Source organism: Pinus tabuliformis, chromosome J (assembly GCF_031772625.1).
Source record: "Pinus tabuliformis cultivar Carrire ecotype Pingquan chromosome J, CPIR1, whole genome shotgun sequence".
In the NCBI taxonomy this organism is placed as follows: domain Eukaryota; kingdom Viridiplantae; phylum Streptophyta; class Pinopsida; order Pinales; family Pinaceae; genus Pinus; species Pinus tabuliformis.
Genome location: NC_142295.1, coordinates 60,362,232 through 60,382,462, shown reverse-complemented (window position 1 = coordinate 60,382,462; position 20,231 = coordinate 60,362,232).

Genomic DNA, 20,231 nt, shown 5'->3' with positions numbered 1-20,231 from the left:
TTTTGAATGTTTTTAATGTAACCTTGTTTTATTTACATAATATATGTATTGATTATTGCAATCTATTCACATTCTTATAAACTCATTCCATCTTTCAATTTTATTTTTATCTTTTATTTATTTTTTCAAATAATTTTTTCCTTTTTTCTTAAATATTTTTTATTTTTTCTCTATTGTAAATATTTTTTTAATATTAATTAAATGGACACTTGAAATTATTAACTTCATTTTTTTTGTAGTTATTCATGGATCACTAAAGTCTTAATTGTAAACTATTTTTAAATTGTTTTTAATAAGATAATTTTTGTTTATCATATATAATTTAATTAAGAGAGAAATCATCTTTTGAAATATATTTTAAAGTTATAATGTAATGCATTTTATTTAATTATAAAATGTTAATAGTTAGTTACATTGTTTTTTTTATGGGACTAGAAGAGATCTGGCTACAATAAAGGAAGCGGTGGGTTTGTTCCAAAAGTCTACTTGTATGATGGTAAATGCGGCGAAATATTCACTGCCTCTGAATGGTTTGCTTAGGTATGAAGTTACTTATGCACAAAACAACTTCCCATATCATAGCCTTGTTGAAATATGTAACTAGGTTGGGTCTTCATAATGACAAATGTAAACATAATTTTATGTATTTAATGTAATGAAAAAAATAAAATTATTATTGTCAATCTTGAGGCATGGGTTTTATTACGCTTTCCACCTACACTTACCAGTTAGTGAGAAAAACCCTTAACCCCACAAGGTGTAGTTGGTGGCAAGAACTAAGAGAAGGGGTTGTCACCTATTCCCGACTCTCTGTTTAAGCTATCTCCTAGGTTAGCTAAGGGGGGTGGTCCCTAATGAAAAAATTATATGATATGAGTCTCTAGGAGAAAGGTTAATTTGGATTACTTATCAAAAAATAACGTATTTCCAAGAATTAAGCAAGCATATGAATAAATGAGCAAATTTCAATGATATATTCAAAGTATAGACCAATGCCTTCAAGTAAGTAACAATAGCTTGCTAAAAAATGAAATCAAAATACAATGATAGACATCTTGCAAAATGAAATGTTAAACCAACATAAGCATATAAACATCGAATGCAACTATAAATGAGATAATACTTGAAAGTAAATGCCCAAATGACAAGATAATGACATTAATTACTCATGAGCTTAAATGATCATCAAAGCAACAACATATGAAATAACTTTGAAATAGAATTGCATCAATGAAAGAATTTCCAAGTACAAGAAAGTTAAATGTTGCAAAATTAAAATAATTCACAATAATTGCATTATAAATGCCTCTTGAAATAAAGTGATATAAAAAAGACTCAAGTAAATCCAAGATAACATAAGTAGGAAAATTGCATTTGCAAGCAAATTAAAGATGTGATGTAGATGTGCTCTTCGTGTGGAAATTTCCTAAAAATCTAGCTCTCTACTATCGTGTAGAAAATTTGATGTAGGTTAACTCGATAATGCAATATAAATCAAAGCAGAATACTATAACCTACTTCTACTATCAATTTGCGAAAGCTTAAAGATCAAGTTGAACACATATAACTAGAAGAAGAAGAATCAATGCACAATACACATGAAAATACTTTGGGGAAAGCCTAATCTAAAAACCCCACTATCTGTATTATCATATAAGGTGGAAATATATAGGAATTATACAAAGCCTTAGCTCTCACAACTAGCTAGCTCTCAGTGCAATCCTCACAGATGCTCACAGGCAATCTTGGCTACTCTTCAGCCTTCCTCTCTGCCCTCCAAGCTCCTATTTCCTTGCGCTGTTCCTAGTGGATGATTTCCCTATTACCAAGTGTAACACTGCTCTCACACACTGTCAAAACTGCACAATCCTCAAGGAATGATTCCTTCTGCATGCATGAGTTTTCTTTATAAGAAAACACATGCAACTGGTAGTACATTGTCCTTGACATTAATCTCAACTGGGTCTTTCTCAGAATAGACATGCATGAGTTTCTGATGAGGGAATTTTCAGTTAACTGGAGTACACTAGTTGAGTGCATGGATGCATCAACTGACTGATAACTCACCATTAGTTCCTCAAACAGTTTGGAACTAATTTAATTGGACTTAACTCAGTAAACTGAGTTAACTAATTACAACTCAAATATAACTCAATTTTATCTCCTTAATTTAAGGGATAACTCTTGCATGACTTCAGAAAGACTTCTAACTTGAATTTCTCCATCTAATTAATTTAAAATAATTAATTAATTATTTCCAAGTAGCTATTAAGACTAAATTCAATTTTGATTCACAATTTAATTCAGGGACAAATTAAAAAGGAATATTCTTGTTGCCATGTTTCAACACTTAGTTTATTTTATTAGTTGCATTCAAAAGCAAAGTTTCAATTGAACTCTTATCCCTAGACCTCACCCTTACCTGAAAGTCAGATCTGACAATGAGGGGTCAATAGAGGTGGAGGGTCCTTAAAGTCTATAAAACTAACTTAAGTTGGAGGTAAATTTTAGTGATATGCATGTAAGATTTCCTAAAGTAGCTTTGCAAATTGAAACTTTAACTTGAGAGATTATCTTGACATAAAATAAATGTTTTCTTTGGAAAATGAAATTTTCCTAATACACAATGCATCAATACTCAAGATATGAAAATGTTGCACAATAATGAGGCATAAGTGAACTTTAGACAATTACCAAGCTAAATGAATCAAATTAGAGAGGTGCTTGCATAAAAATAAATTGCTATGAAATGGAATGTAACTTGTGACTTGTAGCAATCAATGTAAATGGTGCAAGTGAATTGTAGTGGACTTTGGGAAAGGAATGCAATGTGTAGTTATGTTAATTTCCAACTTAAAGCGTGTATAATATGTGAGCGGAAATTTCAAAACTAACAATAAATCTATCTACAAGCTCTCTCACTAAATGGAGAGATAACATGCCAATGGGTAGAACCCATGCTCCCACAAAAAATATAAATTTTTATTATTATGGTTTACAATGAGGTTAATGGCTCTTTGAGAGCTACCCAGGGAATTGATGGGAGTACAATATGAGGTTTTAAAACCACAAGGAAATTACTTCAAGTATGGATCCTTCAGAGAGATGAAGATGGTGCTACAATTAGGAAATACAAGCTCCCAAAGTGATACACAGCCTAGCCTTTTTCACAAGCACTCCTAATGCCCACGATCTCCTTGAAAATGGAACTTGAAGCTTGAGAGAACCTACAACAAAAATGTTAGAGCTGCAAAACTAAAAACAAATTTAGTGTGAAAAAAAAAAACATGCAAAATGAGTGATAATGCTACAATATAATATACAAAAACTAAATCAAGTGATGGGAAAAGACCCCATCACTTGTCTAGCTTATAAGGAGCTCTTGACTAGCTAGATAAGAAATGAAAGCACAAGAGTTTATGAGATAAATTTGATTGAAATATTTGACTTAATCACAAACTATGTTAAAAGGATCCGTACAAAACCAACACTTTCGAAAGATAAATTTATAAGATTCAAATAATGATAGGAGATCCTTGAAGGAAATGCCAAGAGTAGGTTGGTCTCTTGAAGACTTCCCCTCACGCTTGCTACTCAATCCAAAATGTCCTCTACAAAACTTCAAAGTACATTAGCTCATATGGATTAAATCCATAGACAATGGCAAGAAAACTCTAGAATTTTTATGAAAATAGATAGAGATATCTAGTCTAGAGCATATTAATAAATCAATTGTAAAAAAAAAGATAGTTGTATATTCACAACTCTATAAAAACTTACCAGAAATACAAGATAAAACATAAGTATAAATTATATCATCATTGAATCAAGCACATGCTCTAAGAGAAAAACACCCATGAATGAACCCCAAAGACTTTTTTATTTATATGAAGCACAAGTGTGCATAGGAGCAGAGTCTCCCCAAGCACAATAACTAGTACACAAGATTGCAAAGTGAGAGCACAAAGCTCTTATTATATAAAATCTTGGGATTCAATCCCAAGATAAATGGTGACAATCCCAAAGTAAATAGGTGACAATCTCAAGGCTCCTTCATGCAAATTCGAATTTCCCAAGTGGCATTAAGAATCCCTCAAGCAAAATCAAATTCCATGATGAAATGACAAGTGTATATGGGTGGTAACCAATGTGGGGACAATTTACCATAAAAATATCTCCCAAATATTCTCCCAAATCCTCCCAAATATGCATTAATTCCACAAACTCGAATTTCTCAATCAAAATTCGTTGCATTTATGTCTAGAAATTTGATTTCCCTGAGTGGGCCATTTATTTATGATGCAAGGTGCCAAATCATCCTCCAACTTGTCCTTTGACTTGAGATAATTTCCAAGTCATTTCTATGTCATTTTGTCACAAGGAGCAATTTATTTCTCTCCATGTATTTAATTGTTGGCTTAATTTATTTCCACTTTTTCCACTAAACTTAGAAAAAGTGGGTTTTGAGGGTCTATAACACATTTTTAACCCTTCAAAGTGTGTCACAATAAAAATTTGAGGATGAGAGGTGTAATTTTTATTACTCATACCCCATACAACTTCTTTAGACATCACTTATTACATTTCATATACAAATTTTATTCCAATTTCCGCCTTGCGGGAAATTTAAAAAATTAAAAAATGATCCCTTAAACCTAATTAAATTCCATGAAATTTTAGAGATGACCTAGAATGGTAATATAAATTGACTTTAGACACTAGGATGTATTAAGGTCTCAAACTTCAAGCTGTCACCCCAGCTTTGCGGTAATGCAGTGAGTGAAAAAATCTAGAAAATTATTCACTGTTAAAAAGAGGAATAATTAACCAAGTAAAAAAACATTGCAAGGTGTACTTGCTTGCTAATTGATTGCCAACGACCTAGTCATGTTAGATGGCTTTATTCATCATGCTAGTGACATTTATACAATATCCTGGTAGGGTTACAAAATCTGAGAACTGAAGAAGAAAATCAAAGAAGAAGTTAGAGTTTAAAAAATCTGATGATATGATGATCTTTAATGAGACATTGAAGCCTTTGATATATCCTTGGGCATGGAGTCTTAAAAAAATCTACCGCTGCCACTCCAATTGTCAACACGTTTCATGCTCAAGGAAATTTATTTTTAGGTCAAGCTCCCATTGTGAGCTCTTAGGGCTTGTCATTAAGTCATTAAGGTCATTGTCATGTATGAAAGACCCAATTGGGAAAGTTACATTATGTAAAAGAAAATTATTTGAGTCAAGAAAACCTCCAAGATCAAGTCAAAATGTATGCAACATGTCGACCTTCCAAACATGTCAAGTTGGCTTAGAAGCTGGAACAAGTCCACATATTTTTAAGGACTAGAAGGTTATATAAAGAAGGTTATTCGACCACCTTGAGAGGGGGAGATACACACAATAATCTTGGCTAAGATCTCTGAAGTCAGTGAAGGAATAAGAAGAAAAAGAGAAGTGGAAGAGACACCTTTCTAGGACTATTTTTGGGTAATATCGTTCACACGTGCGGGTTGAAGCTATGGCATCCACTGCAGAACCTAAGACCAAATTACAATCGTCTCAAGAAGTTGAATCCTAGTGACAAAATAGCCTAGCTTGAAGACCGAAGTCTTGAAGAGAAGGAATCTAGCCAAGCGAGGGAGGGAAAGGGCCAAGATTGACCTCATCACCTCATACATGCTAAATTGCAGGAAGTTTCCAAAGGTCGAGAATTTCAAGAAGAGGAGCAGTCTAGTGTTGCAGGACCGAAGTCAGAAAAGAAGGAGAAATTGCAGCAATTCTAAGTTAAGTTTTGACTTTGTTTGACTTAACAAGAAGAAGGGCAGAGTTTGACTTGATCTTGGAGGAGTTTCAGTCAAGGGTCTAGGTCTTAGAATTTGTCAATTGAAGATTCTATAAGAAGAATAATTTTGTGGGTTTTCCTCTCAAGATAGGAGATGTTTTGGCCCTGGTTGATCACCTATATCTTGTGTCCTTTGTCTCATTGTTCTTTATGTTTTTGGTATTCTTTTGATGAAAAGAACACAATATTAATGAATCTAAAGAAGATCCTAATTTAGAAAAGTAAAAATTCTTCACAAGCAGTTATCATTATAAGAGAAATCACCTACACTTGTTGCCCCCATATTTCTTAACATGGTATCACAGCTAAGGTGTCAAGTCAAGAAAGGGCAATTTAATAAAGGACACTCAAATTTGGAGTACTAGAATATCATCAAGGGCATCAATCATCAAGACGATCCTCTTATCTCCAAAAGACAAGGATTACATCATCATCTTGAAGGAAGTCTCTAGAAAAGACCTCAAAAGACCCTACCTCTACTAAAATAAAAGAGATATGCAAATTGAATCATCTTGAAGTCTACTCATCCAACAAAAGCAAGAAGAAAATCATTGACATCATCATCAAGGTTTCAAGGTTTGATCAAGTTCTGGAGTCTCAAGTTCTGACCTAAAAATAGTGAATAAATTACAGTGTACTATATCATTGTCTCAAGAAGTGGAAGACCTGATTTAAATAATCAAAATAATTCAAGCCCTTTGGCAAGAGAAGCAAACATCTGGGCCTTAAAGAAAATGACTATTTTCATCCCCTCAAGAAGCAGCAACCGAATTTATGGGAATCATCGAACTCCTCAAGAAGATCATTAAAGATGAGTTGTACTCATAACACTAATCACATATCCCGAATTTATGGAGAAAAAAATCTATGTGGCACTAAGAAGTTCAAGCACCAGTCATACACTCATACTTGTAGCATGATCAATCATTCAAAAGGACTGATAATCATCTATATATATATATATATATATATATATATATATATATATATATATATATATATATATATATATATATATATATCAATTCAAGGATAAGTGCAACAAAAAGGATCCCCATTATGAAGTTTTGTTGCATGGAAGACCTGTAGCCATCAAGGTAGAAAAAAGGAGCTACAATCATTCCATGTCTTAAAGAATATCTTGAAGAAGGAGGTCCCATTAAGAGAGTTGTAAAAGAAAGTCTGAAATATAGCAAAAAGGACAACACATATACCTTTGTGAAGAAAACATGGCATCACAGGTAGGTATCCATGAGGTATGTATAATATTTTTCTTATTGTTAAGGGTCCATCATAAAATGTTATAGGGTTGAAGTTATGACTCTAGGGTTTGTGTTGATGGCTCATAAGAAACCCTAGTATTTAGAAACCTGAATCTTAAAGTACTTGTTCCGTATGATTTGACTTCTAGGGTTTGATAGGATTCTAGGGCATGGGAGAAACCCTAGTGTGACATAATATGATTTATGGTTTGAAGCTAAGAAACCCTAGGATGATCTCTTGGTTGCATAGAAACCCTAGAAGGATAATTTGACATCATGTTTTGGTATCATATCTTTTGCTTGGGGTACTTGTTAATTAGTATTGTAGGTACAAGAAGTAAAAGATGGATGGGATGATCCTCTGAGAAGCATGATGGAAGAAGGGGGGAACTATAAGGATCCTTAGACACTATTCTTAATGTAGATAGCAAGGAAACGTAGAAGATGAAAGGCCTTTGCCATGGTTAAAGAATGATAGGATGCATCTTAGGCATCATGATAAGCATACTATTGAAGCAAGAGCTCATGTCATAATTGAAGTAAAAGTCTACATACTCATAACAACTATCATAGGAAAAAGCAGCTCTTGGTAACCTCATTAGAAGCATAAGTAGCACTTATGGAAGAAGGAAGTCATCTAGTATAGATCTCATCATACATCATTATAAAAGAGCATTTGCAAGACAAGGATGTTCAAAATCTTCATTAGAATGTTCATCCCTTGGAAGAAGCAAGTGTCTCGCTAAGAATACCACCTTGGATGGGATTCACAATTTGGAAGAATGATGGTATGATGACTAAGGAATGCACCATGTTGAGATCGTTGAAATTCTCTTAATCAAGGAAAGTAAGCTGTTGGAAGAAGTCTAAATTACCAAGAGAAGGAAAAAGTGGTATGTATGCATATGTTTGATAAGTTAGGTCATGTCATTATATAGTTGCAGATAATATGAATAGATACTCTACCTCATGAGAATAATTAAAGGAAAGGGTTCTCTTTTGGAAACACACAATGGCATGATTCACATATTGACTAAATGAAACCAACATAATATGTCCTCATATGAGGTGGTTGACAAAGATGAAGGAACTATGGCTAGAAGTTCCTAAGAAACAATATGTGAAGAAAAGAAAGAAGAGGTTGTGAAAGATGTAACTATGATCACATAGAAAAGGTGATCAACATTTGATAACTAGGAGAATTGGCAATGATATCTCCATGGGAGAGATATGAAGACTTTGGGAAAGTTTGAAGAGAAAGAAGACCCTTGACAATTGAATATCTTGGAGATTTCTCAATATGAATACAGGATGTTGATGTTGCAACAAGCAGATGTCATGATGAAGGGCCATCACACACGATTATTTTTTATTTGATGTTCATTTCCAATTTTTGAACATTATCTGGATGGGCTGATACAGGGCTACTGAAAGAAAGGTGTGGATGCCATCTACAACTGGTACTCATGTAGTGGGATAGAAGATACTAAATGAGACATGAAATGGAAAAGGTAGTTGTATAAGGAAAATCCATATATGGTCTAATGGATCACTCTTTGATGAAAGGAAGGATGACACGACTGCCCTGATTTGAGAAGGAAAGTGATGTATGGTCGATGCCCTACAAAGAAGTCACAAAGATGAAGGCTCCATAGTATTAAAAATGAAATTCATGACATCGAATGGAGGAGCACTATAAGCAACTGAAGGCCCCATGGAAGAAAGAGTTGTTGCTGGAAACATATCCCTAGTTAAGAGGGAGCCTGAAATCAAGTTTATGATTAATAAGAAACTTGGAAGCAAGTCCCTAAGCTAAGATGGAGATTGGAAAAGTCCTTGGTTAAGAGGGAACTTAGGTATATTCATTTTATAGCAATGGGTGTATCCTCCCTAGTTGAGAGGGAGAGATAGATACATCATTCTTGTCTTCACTTGAGAAGAAAGAATGAAGGATTGGGTAAGCATTTGACATCTGATACTCTTCGAGGATGTGGTAGGGTGTCCAAGATAAGGGTGGTCGTAGAGTACCAATATTCTTTGAGGACTGGGAATCCAAGATAAGAATAGTCTTGGAAAGACATACCCTATGAACACTCGGGTGGGGTATGCTCCTTGAGAGAAAATTATGAAGGTGTCTATAAATCATTGGTCTCGCCAACATTGTGCTCTGATATTGTGGGGAGATAGAGTTGTTAGTCAAGGCCTTACTATGTGACAATGCTAGATGATATGATGCTATACAGATGATTACCAATCTCACTCTTCATATGAAAATTCTTCAGATTGAGAATGTCCAAGTACCTTGAATGGATTATAAATACCTCCCTAGTTAAGAGGGAGTGTTGAAATATGTAACTAGGTTGGTCTTCATAATGACATATGTAATCATAATTTTATGTATTTGATGTAATGAGAAAAATAAATTTATTATTGTTGATCTTGAGGCATGGGTTTCATGCTCAAGGAAATTTATTTTTAGGTCAAGCTCATATTATGAGCTCTTAGGGATTTTCATTAAGGCATTAAGGTTGTTGTCATGTATGGAAGACCCATTTGGGCAAGTTACATTATGTAAAAGCAAATTATTTGAGTCAAGAAACCCTCCAAGATCAAGTCAAAATGAGTGCAACATGTCAAGTTAGCCTATGAGCTGGAACAAGTTGACCTATTTTTAAGAACTAGAAGGCTATATAGAGAAGGCTTGTTGACCACCGTGAGAGGGGTAGATACACACAAGAATATCGACCAAGATATCTGAATTTAATGAAGGAAGAAGAAGAAAAAGCGAAGTGGAAGAGACACCTTTCTAGGAAATTATGTTTTTGGGTAATATATTTCACACATGCGGGTTGAAGCTAGGGCATTCATTACAGAACCTAAGAGCGAATTATAGTCATCTCAAGACGCTAAATCCTGGTGCCAAGATAGCCTAACTTGAAGATCGAAGTCTTGAAGAGAAGGAATCCAATCAAGTGAGGGAGGAAAAGGGCCAAGATTGACCTCATCACCTCACACGTGCTAAATTGTAGGAAGTTTCAAAAGGTTGAGAATTTCAGGAAGAGGAGCAGTCTAGTGTTGCAAGACCAAAGTTAGAAAAGAAGGAGAAATTGCAGCAGTTCTAAGTTAAGGTTGTCTTTGTTGACTTAACAAGAAGAAGGGCATAGTTTGACTTGATCTTGGAGGAGTTTCAGTCAAGGGTCTAGGTCTTGGAATTCGTCAATTGAATATTCTGTAAGAAGAGGAATTTTGTGGGTTTTCCTCTGAAGATTGGAGAGGTTTTGGCCCTGGCTGACCACCTATATCTCGTGCCCTTTGTCTCATTGTTCTTTATGTTTTTGGTAGTTGTTTGATGAGAAGAACACAATATTAATCAAGCTAAAGAAGAACCTAATTCAGAAAAGTAAAAAGTCTTCACAAGCAATTATCATTATAAGAGAAATCACCTACACTTGCTTCCCCCAAATTTCGCAACAAGCCTAGATTTTGAAGTTGGTCTACAATACTTAGGGTTCTTCCTAACATCGAATAATTACTAGAAACATGATTAGCAATGGCTTATTTCCAAGATAGAGAAGAGAGTCAGGTCATGGTGCTTCAGATGGCTGTCAAGAGCATGGAGATTAGTGCTAATTAAATAGGTGTTAGAAGCTATACTAGTGTATTGGATGTCCTTGTCCTATAAACCTGCAAGAGTTTTGAGCTGTATCTGGAAAATTTGTAGCAGGTTTCTATGGATGGGAAGAAAAGATGGAAGGATATTCCCTTGGGTCAGATTGGAAAAGATTTATTTTCCTAAAGGATGGGGAGGTTGGGGCCTAAAAATCCTTCCATCTTTTGCTAAAGCTTTAGCTGCCAAAGTTGGGTGGAGGTTGGTTTCAACATAAAGTCTTTGGAAGACTATTGCACACTAGAAATATATATCCCAGCTGTACAGAAGAATGCCTTCGAACTCTAGATAGAAGAGGCCCAAGATATCTATTATCTGGAAAGCGATTCTTTCCTCTTTTCCAATGGTTGACTCCAGTCTGTCGTGGAAAGTGGGTAATGGAGAAAAACTAAAAATCGGATTGGACACATGGATTGTTTGTGGAGACAGTTTTCATCTACCTCGCCAAATGGTTCAATTTCTTAACGATCAGAGTAGGCATGCATCAAATGAGGTAGTTGACCTCCTAGCACATCTATTTGGGCAGATGGTTGGGTAAGTGCCTATCATCTTAATCTCCCCACTAAATTTCATGTGTTATGGAACAACTACACGCTGACTTTAAACAAAACACGTGCACATTCAAGAGGAGGTTGATTCTCTTTGTTGGGTCCATTCCTCGTGGGGACAATACACTCCAAAAGACGGATATGGTTTTATTTGCAATGACATACAACTTGTTGAAACTACTTGGTGGTGGAAGAAGCTTTGGAAAATAAAACGTCCCCCAAAGATTTTCTTTTCCTATGGTGCTTGATGGAATATAAAGTTTAGACGTGGGATCATCTTCAAATTTGGTGGATGAAGGGTTTGGGGTGGTTTTTGATTTGTAAAAATGCCAATGAATATGTAGATAACTTGTTCAGTTCTTGTCCGTTTACTAAAGCTATTTGGAATTCCATCAAGAATTTATTGGGAGGTGCCTTAAATTAGCAAGGGGAAGACTTCCAAGAAGTCTAGAAAGATTGGTGGGATCAAGTCACTGCTTAACATCTCATAAATGTGCCTCCTCTTGTTTGCTAGAGTATATGGAATGCGAGGAGAAAAACAATTTTTAAAGACAAAACCTCTATTTTGGATCGGATGGTTGCCAAAGTAGTAGTTAATTTTGAGCTTATCCATGTTGAAGAAGCATCTCATGCTCCTAAGATCATAATTTTTGAGGAAATCGACAGAAATCGACCTTGGGGCTTTTTCGATGGATCATCCTCTAATAATGCATCTTGCGAAGGAGGGGCAGTGCTATATATCTAGGAAAACCATTATTATAAGCTACAGAGTGGTTTGGGGAGTGGAAAAAACAACGATGTAGAACTTCTCAGCCTCAAACTCTTACTCCTTTTTGTAATTGAAAAATATATACATATGTTGCAAATTTTTGGTGATTCAATGATTATAATAAATTGGTTTAATGAGTTGCAATGTTGTCACATTCACACACTAAGCCCCATTCTTGAGGAGGTTTTATAGCTCAAGTAGTGTTTTAACCAAATTTATTGTCGCCATATATACAAGGAGGGGAACCATGAGGCAGATGCACTCTCTAAAGCTGGCTCTTCACAAGCTCTAAGAGTTTGGAAAATCTACGAGCAACTAAATGATGTCTCCACAAAATAATTTCATATACCTTTCATCGAAGGGTTACAATTGGATATCCCTAGTGAATGACTTTGTTTCTTTTTGAGTTTTTCCTAGACATGACAGGTTTTTGCACGCAATTCATGCAGAGAGATCCTATAGGTCTCTTTGAGTTTTTTATGCTAGGCACGATGGTTGATGTTTCACATTATATTTTATGATATACTGTTGATATTGTATTTATGTGGGAGAAAACTAGTTTGTCTTTTCAAGAAGCTAGATAGTGATATATTTTCTTGATCACATGCAACTATACTTTTTTTGAGTGCACTTATTTCTAATAAAAAAATTGTTTTTATTTATTTTATTTTTTTAAAGAAAAAAACTTAAAAAATAAAAATACAAGTACTTCCAGTAAAAATATATTTTAAATAGCTTATTATCAATATCAAATACAATATATCAATATTTTGTTTTATGAATATGTAAAAAACCAAAAAAATAAATACAACATATCAATATTTTATTAGTCAGTAGAAAACAAGATATCTTAAGTGTGGGATATTTAGCATTCAAAAAGTTGTATTTTTCTAACTAAATTCCTATGTATTTGGAATTATATGGAAAATATGGGAATTCTAAATTGACCAATTCTAAAATAACCTAAATCAATAAAACTCACCGAAAATATGACAATCTAATATTGCCATCTCAATTCCCCACGCCAAACTCCAATGTCAAACACATCCTCAAAGGATTTACAACATTTGGTGTAATATTTTAACATGGGGAAACAATTTTTTCTAATGAGACGTCAACCGACTTACGTTTAACGCCGCGTTCGGATCATTGACGTAAGGGGTTTGACGGTCAAACACGTTCTAGTTCGTCGTCCTCGTGCCGTGTTTATCCCAGTGTCGATGCGACCCGCCTGTTTCCTTCGAATTTCATGCCCCTCTAATATGCGTCACTAATAATAATCGCTTGGTTTGAACTTTCCTGCAAGGATGCTTCCGTACAGGATTCAAGTGCGGTTATGGACCAGCAAACTTATGCGATTTCGTGGGGGTTTCTCATCCAATTTTATAACACAAAATCCAAGTTTTCACAGGCCGTACCGCCTGCGCGACGCTAAGACGTGTACCAGTGTGTAAATCAGTTGCAATTTCCCTGCAGATTTTTAATTTGGACTTTTCGAATCTTCTATTTTAAGCAACGTCCTCGAATGGGGATCTCTAAGGGTTTAAGTAGGGGCTTCTCCTCCTCCACCATGGAAACAACTCGGAAATGGTCCAGTAGCTACGTGGAGGTGATCCCAGGAATCTCATATCAAATTGGTGTCTCTATATATTTAAAAAGGAACGTTTTACAAGATTTATTCCTAGTTTTTGATAATTTAAAAACATTTAACTAAAAAATTATGAGGGGTATATTAATTGATTTGTAAGGGGTTAAGATTTTACAAGGTTTAAATTTGATGGGGAGGAGTTGGGGATGGGAGCCACTTTGAAGGGAATTAAATTATTTTGGTGATAGCATTTTATATTTGGGTTAGCCCCAACTAATTTGGTGATAACCTTAGACATTTGAGTCATTTGGGCTCACTGAACCTAGACTCAACCTAATTCAAAAACAAACAAATAAACAAAAAAAAACAACCAAAATAATATAAAAAATAAATATTTAAACAATTCTTAAAATTAATTAAATTAATATATTAAAGAAATAAATAAAAATTATTTATATAACATAATTTTATATATTATTATTTTTAATAAATAATTTAAATATATTACATTAAACATGTTACATTAAATTAAGTTATCCAATTATTATAAACAATTCAAGATGAGTGAGAGTAAGAATGCCATGCTTATCAATCATATATATATAACAATTCTCTAACATACATATAACTAGTATAAATCTATAACTCATAATCTATTTAATTTTCTATTAAAATTAAAATGTTTTTTTTTAATATTTAAAAAATATAAAATTAAAATGAATAATTAATTAGGCTAACACCTTCGCTTAATATTTTGCTTCAATTTTCTAAATCAAACTAATCTATTAACATATTTTAGATTAAAGTTGTGTTATGCTCCCATATGAGTCTATACCCTTACTAGAAACCAAGAACCTCATGCTAATGACTAGATTACCTATTTCACCACAACCAACATTGACATTTGGTTTTGAACTCATAACCTCATGAAGTCCAAAACATTAAAAGAAACTAGGTAAACCATCCCACCTATAAACCTAAGCCCTTAATGCAACTATGTATGAAAATAATTGATATTATTTTCTTATATTCAATAAATACAATCAAAGATCACAAAATTTTATATTAATCAAGTTATATAAATTCATTTTAAACTCTGCTATACTAGACGCTTAAACGGATCAAATTTCTTAAGGTGTAAATTCTTTTATCATTTAGTTTCATGGATGTACTAATTCATTCATATTGAATTATAAAGCAATTACTCCTTAAAATAATTTGATCATTTTCTATGCTTAATAAATCTAGATTTAAGATGTTTGATAGATCTTGATTTAAGATGGAATTTTGTTCATTTATATTTTTAGATATTGTCATATATATATGCATATAAATAGTTATGTATAATTATGTTTTGCTTATTGTTGTTATTATTATTATTATTGACATATTATTTTCGAGTCATCGAGCAATGTTTTGTGACATCTACTCTAAAATACTTAGACACAATTAAATAGGAATAAAATTCATTTTTTCTTCTTCTTTCTCAATTAATAAACACCAATAATTTTTTATAATTTCATAAATAACATATAAACATAATTCTCAATTAATAAAACCAATATTTTTTTATAATTTCATAAATAATATATAAACATAAGTAAAATTTCATTGTCTTTTTTATTATAAACCAATGAAATAAGTATTTTTTCTCTTCCTATAATCAAGGCATAAACCCATTAAATTTTTGTTATTATTATTATAATGTGAAAATTAAAAATATTTTATTTAAAAAATAAAATTAATTTTATATTAATTCAAAAGAATAAAAATAAATTTACAATTAAATTGATTTATTTTTTAATATAAATTGATTTATATTTTTCAATATAATTTTAATAGTTTTTAATATAAATTGTTTTATATTTTTCAATAATATATTAATATTTTTAATGTAATATTTTTTAATATAATATTATTTAATAGTACGCCATAATTTTTTTCATATTTAATTATACCTAATGATATAATATTTATAGAATTAAACAAATTTTACATATTTATGATGTTATTTATTTTTAAATGATGTTTATTTATTTTACATATTTATGATGTTTATTTATTTTGACTTTTCATTTAGGGGAATGTCAATAGATTTATTTATTATAAAAAAATTATTAATTTTTTAAAATTTACATTTTCAATATTTATATATGAAATTAAATACATTTATATTAATTTTAAATACATTTTTTTTTAATTTGTTATCCTTTAAGAAATATTGATTGAGATTAAATTTTTTATATTGATTTTAATAAAAATTAAAATAATAATAATAATAATATAAATCTAAATAATAATAAAAATGATTTAAATTAAAAAATAAAAATGAAAAAGATATTTGAATTATTTAAGAGTATAGGATTGATTTCCTCTCCCACATAAATATTTAAAATATTGTGAAAAGTTATAATCATATTTTATAAATTTTTATTTTTTATTTGTTTAAGTATAAGCATTATTGAACTGTTATAGCTGGAATGTTTAATGGAATTCAAATTTTATAATAATTTATTTGTAAAATATAATTTAAATTGATTTTATTATAGCTTATAGGTGTAGAATAGATAACGATGGGTGTATCGTTAAGTGAATGTTTGATGTAAAGGTTACCTGTTCGAAACTTAATGGGCAAAAATCCAATTTGACGGCTTAGAACCCTTAAGCCACACATCAAATATGATATAATTTATGGAGAACAACTTAACAAACCAATTTTATTTTATTTTAGTTTATAGTTTTTCTATTTGCCATACATTTTGTTAAAATTAAATTAAAAATTATTAAAATAATAAATTTAATTCATTAAATATTTAAAAGATTTTTCAATCTCTAAATCGATTAAAAAAAAACTCTCTTTTTATTAAAAATATAGTTTTCATTTACATATGTTTTCTTTAGATATGTTCATCCCACAAATTAGTGGAGAAGGGGGTTATGTTTTCACTTCTCAATCTGATATTGAACAGGCCGTTTATCATCATTTCAAAGCTCTTCTCTTTGAAAAAGAACTTTCTTTTAGAGATCAAATGGACTTTATTAATCATATGCCCTTGATGTTATGTGAGTCTAAAAATGACATTCCGGAAAGGCTTGTTACGATTGAGGAATTACATTATGTTCTCCATGCCTCCACCAAGGACAAAATTCCTGGGCCGAACTGTCACGCCCCTACACCTGCGGTAGTCTTTCAACCGCTTATAGCGAGGTGCGGCACCACCGAACACTTTCTTTTCACCAATACTTATGTTTGTGGACTACGCCTTAACATTCCATACTTAGTTTTATTTTCGTTACCAAGTATTATTAATGTGCCTTTATACCAATGAACACCCATACACATTCATTATCAACAGCATTAAACAAGAGAAATGCACAACAGTATAAAGGGAGGGGCAACTCCCTGCAATATGAGTCTGCCCGAATATCAATATATGTATAATTTTCCACTTTTACAAAGTATAGGCTAAGTCCTTGGGAAACCCCAAATTTATACTTAGCCAAATTTCCAACTTCGGCAAACTCGGTTGCCCAGCTCGTCGGCACCTCCGCACGGTCGCCGCATGACTCACCAACCCGTCGTTCACCTCGTCGCACGTCTTCGCCGGTTCGCTCTTCGTTTGGTCGCAAACGCCCAAACCGTGTACACCTGCCCACACGCAGTCCCACTTGCCAACCCTTGGCAAATGCCCAAATCGTGTGAACAACACGTAGTACCGCCTGCCCAACTCTACGACCTCCGGTTCCAACTTTCGTGCACACTTGCATGATGGGCGGGCGCTCACCCGAGCCACCAAGACACCCACGACAAGACTTCGCACGAACGGGCGCCACACGTTCACCGTGCACGCCTCACCCGACCACCGGGCGCACCTTTGCTCGCGCCTTCGCTCAACACCAAGTGCGATGTTCTATCGTGCGACTTGCCCAAGGATGGGCGCATGAGAACTGCGCCTTCTCCTTCCCCAACTGCGCACTAGAACTCTCGCACTATTCCCTTGTGCGAATTTGCAATGATCGAATGCTTGATGATCGATGGTTCAAATGCCTCCAACGTTCAGCAATATATACCCATCGCAAGTGGGGGTGGTGGCTTGCCCAGCCGACCACCCAACGCCATGAACGCACCCTTCTCCAACGCCAAACGCCCAACATATGAGTCGGCCAGCCCTCCATCGCAAGTCGGCCTCAAGTGCATCGTTCAACGCCCAAAGGTGTCTATAAACTTCATCGCATTTCATTAACGCAAGCCTTCGTCGCAAGTCATCGTCGCACGCCTGTCGCAGCTCCATCGCACAACCTTCGTGCGGCCCAACTCGCTGTTCTGCCCGCGCGCGCCCGGGTCGTGCAGCCCAACTCGCCATGCACGCCCGCACGCCCGTGCCCGGTTCGCTCGCGCACCCGAGGACCTTACACAGACGGTTGGAGGGTCGAACTATACATACATTTCTTTGATCTTATGTCATAGGATCTTCTAAATGTTGTGGAAGAGTCTCAGATTAAGGGTTGTGTTTCAGGTGCCATTAACGCTACTTTCATAGCATTAATACCCAAAAAGAAGAGTCCAAACTCCTTTTTCGATTTTCGTCTCATTTCCCTCTGCAACTCTGTCTATAAGTTGATTTCTAAACTCATTGTAGTTAGTTTTAAATCTCTACTTACTGATCATATTTCACCGGAGCGGTTTGGTTTCATAGAGGGGCGTCAGATTCAAGACGCAGTGGCTATTGCACAGGAAGTTTTACATTCCATTAAAGTCAAGAGACATAATGCTTGCTTTATGAAGATTGATATTACCAAGGCTTTTGACAACATTGACTGGGAATTTCTTAGACAGATTCTTTAGAAAATTGGTCTCAATATCTGCAATGCTAACTGGATTTTGGCTTGTGTATCTTCCACCAATTTTGTAGTGATTATAAATGGTCTCCCTACCGCATTTTTCAAAGCAATTGAGGATTAAGGCAATGATGCACTTTATCCCCAATATTGTTTATTCTTATCATGGAAACTCTCAGTAGGAAAATCATAGATTTCAGGGACAGAGGCTTGATCATGGGCATCAATATGACTAGACAGATCAATGTTACCCATTTGATTTTTGTTGATGAACTCTTGCTTGGTGGAGAGTCTTCTATCACTAAATGGTTGCAATTTCATCATATATTATCTTCTTTTGGATCTGCATCTAGGCTCATCAAGAATCCTCATAAATCTGAAGTGATTTCTGCACAAGTGACCGGGGAGAGATCGATCAGATTTGTGGTCTATTTGGTATTTCTGCTCAGATAGTGGACTCAGGTCTTCATTATTTGGGTTTCTAAATAAAGCCGAATGAATATAAAATTGCTAACTGGAGTTGGATCATAAAAAAAATTGATCTCAAATTAAAATATTGGACTTTTAGGTGGCTTTCCATCAAAGGTAGGCTCACTCTAATCAAATTTTCCCTTCATTCATTATCTGTATATTGGATGCATCTCTATTTAATTAGGCATCATGTTTTGGTATCGTATTTTTAAATATATTTTAAATAGCTTATTATCACTATCATTTTATCAGAGAATATATTTTATAATAAGCAAATACAATATATCAATATTTTATTTTCTGAATCTATTAAAAAAAAAATACAATATATCAATATTTTACTACTCAGTGGAAAACAAGATATCTTAAGTGTGGGATATTTGGCATTCAAAGAGTTGGTATTTTTCTAACTAAACTCCTATGTATTTGGAATTATATGGAAAATATGGGAATTCTAAATTTGACTTCTACTCCAAAAATATATCTCCATACAATTTTTTCTTCTACAATTTTGACCAATTCTAAAATAACCTAAATCAATAAAGCTCACCGAAAATATGACAACTAATATTGCCATCTCAATTCCCCACGCCAAACTCCAATGTCAAACACATCCTCAAAGGATTTACAACATTTGGTGTAATATTTTAACATGGGCGAAACAATTTTTTTTTAATGAGACGTCAACCGACTTACGTTTAACGCCGCGTTCGGATCATTGACGTAAGGGGTTTGACGGTCAAACACCTTCATAGTTCGTCGTCCTCGTGCCGTGTTTATCCCAGTGTCGATGCGACCCGCCTGTTTCCTTCGAAGTTCATGCCCCTCTAATACGCGTCACTAATAATAATCGCTTGCTTTGAACTTTCCTGCAAGGATGCTTCCATACAGGATTCAAGTGCGGTTATGGACCAGCAAACTTATGCGATTTCGTGGGAGGCTTCTCATCCAATTTTATAGCACAAAATCCAAGTTTTCACAGGCCGTACCGCCTGCGCGACGCTAAGACGTGTACCAGTGTGTAAATCAGTTGCAATTTCCCTGCAGATTTTTAATTTGGACTTTTCGAATCTTCTATTTTAAGCAACGTCCTCGAATGGGGATCTCGAAGGGTTGAAGCAGGGGCTTCTCCTCCTCCACCCTGGAAACAACTCGGAAATGGTCCAGTAGCTACGTGGAGGTGATCCCAGGAATCTCATATCAAATTGGTGTCTCTATATCTTTAAAAAGGAACGTTTTACA